The following is a 2,230-nucleotide window of genomic DNA, read 5'->3' as shown; positions in this document are numbered from 1 at the left end:
GCTCTCCCACACAGATGGAGACCTGGGGCTCAGGGGTTGTGCCTTGGGCTTGCATGCCCCAGCAGGTCACAGACCATCAGCGCCCTGGTGAGCCTGGAAGGATCTGACCAGAGCGATTCATGCAGTGACCAGGCTGGAGCCTCCGACTGGGACATGGCCTTCTAGTGGTTGCATCCGCTCACACAACTTAAGGGGTCAGCACAGGCCCTGATGAGGGCTGGATCCCCTTTGGGAATTGGGGCTCCTAGGGGTGAGACCAGACAGGCAGGGAGGGGCCGCAAGGCTGAGAAGAGAAGCCAAGGGTATTGTCTTTCAAGACACAGACACCCTAACCCTCTAGCCTCAGAGACCAAGATGAACCAGCCCTCGGCCCCATCCTGGCACAGGGGGTAGGGTCATCAGGAAACACCGCCCCCACCCCACCCCCATCCAGCCCTCCCTGCCTGAAGGCCAGTAGCCCGTAGTTCTAAAGGGGGGTGACCAATGCCTGTGGCTGCTTGGGGTTGGGCTGCCTGCCTACTTCCCCTGGGAGGCAGATGTGTTGCCTTTGGGGATGAACGTCAGGGAGCTGCTGAATATTCAGGAGCAGGACTGCCTCTGCTTGGGGCCATCATTGAGGAACTCGTGGCCAAGCCCGTGGCCACATTTACCGCAGGACACCTTAAAGGCATCAGGCTGATTGCGCTCGAGCTGCTTGGCCACGCTGTCATCGTGGATGGTCTCCGCGAAGGCTGTCTACAGCGACGAGTGTGTAAGGTGACCAGATTTTAGCATTGGTAAAGTGGGACACCAGCGGGACACCATTGATAAAACTCATATCCTGGTGAAATGGCCACATGGCAACCGAAAACCGTATACCCTAGCTTATTATGTATACTTTCCAAAAATTGGGACTTTTTAAAAAGGCCCTAGGATGCAGGAAAAATTGTTAAAAATCGGGACTGGTCCGCAAAAAGCGGAACATCTGGTCACCTAGCTACACTTGGCACACACGTAGACAGCGGGTTCAAAGTGATTCTGGAAAACCTCACCCCTGTAGAAGCTGCAGAAAGACATAGTGCCACCAGGTTCCCATTCCGCTCTCACACTCCGGCATCTCTGAGTGCAACGACCCCATGGCACATATCTTATTCTGAAGTAAAACAAAACAAAACAAAAAAACAGGCAAAAACACCCAGCTGGCCAGATAAATGTCCTCGGAGGGCTGCATGGGGTCCACAGGCCAGTTTGAGGACTCCTGATCTAGGGTCTTAAAGACTTGAAGGTAAGCAAGCAGCTATCTAGCTCAGAAGCAACAAATCCCACATGGAAGAAGCACACCAGCATGTGGGATCACAAGGTGTTGAAGGGATCAGGGATCAGGCATCATCAGAAAAAAAATCATATAATTGTGTACTCACTTCCCCAATGCAATTGCTGAAGACAAACAGATGCATAAGCAAATGTGGTGAAGAAAGCTGATGATGCCCAGCTATCAAAAGATATAGTGTCTGGGGTCTTAAAGACTTGACGGTAAACAAGCGACCATCTAGCTCAGAAGCAACAAAGCCCACATGGAAGCAGCTTACCAGCTGGTGTGATCACAAGGTGTCGAAGGGATCAGGTAACAGGCATCAAAGAACAAAAACTCAAATCATTGTGAATGAAGGGGAGTACAGATTGGGGACCCAAAACCCATCTGTAGACAACAGGACATCCCCTTACAAAAGGATCATGGGGAAGAGATGAGACAGTCAGGGTGCAGTGTAGCAAGGATGAAACCTACAATGTTCCTCTAGTTCTTAAATGCTTTCTTCCCCCCAGCCCCCTCCCCCCACACTATGATGATTCCAATTCTACCTTACAAATCCGGCTAGACCAGAGGATGTGCACTGGTACAGATAGAACCTGGAAACACAGGGAATCCAGGACAGGTGATCCTTCAGGACCAGTGCTGAAAGTGGCAATACTGGGAGGGTGGAGATAGACTGGGGTGGAAAGGGGAACCAATTACAAGTATCTACATATAATCTCCTTCCTGGTGGATAGACAGCAGGAAAGTGGGTGAAGGGAGATGTCGGACAGTGTAAAATATGACAAAATAATAATAATTTGTAAATTATTAAGGGTTCATGAGGGAGTGGGAATGGGCAGGGGGAAACAAATGAGGAGCTGATACCAGGGCTCAAGTAGAAAGCAAATGTTTTGAGAATGATGATGGCAACAAATGTACAAATGTGCTTGACACAAG

General features: G+C 50.3%; 1 pseudogene; it reads right to left on the bottom strand.

The window, feature by feature from the left end:
* Positions 1 to 516: 516 nt before the first annotated feature.
* LOC142448934 (methionine-R-sulfoxide reductase B1-like) lies at positions 517 to 1,065 on the bottom strand (annotated as a pseudogene).
* Between the last annotated feature and the right edge of the window lie 1,165 nt (positions 1,066 to 2,230).

Source organism: Tenrec ecaudatus, chromosome 5, assembly GCF_050624435.1.
Source record: "Tenrec ecaudatus isolate mTenEca1 chromosome 5, mTenEca1.hap1, whole genome shotgun sequence".
Lineage (NCBI taxonomy): Eukaryota > Metazoa > Chordata > Mammalia > Afrosoricida > Tenrecidae > Tenrec > Tenrec ecaudatus.
Note: the sequence above shows the minus strand (reverse complement) of the source record. Positions and strands in the feature narration are given on the sequence as shown.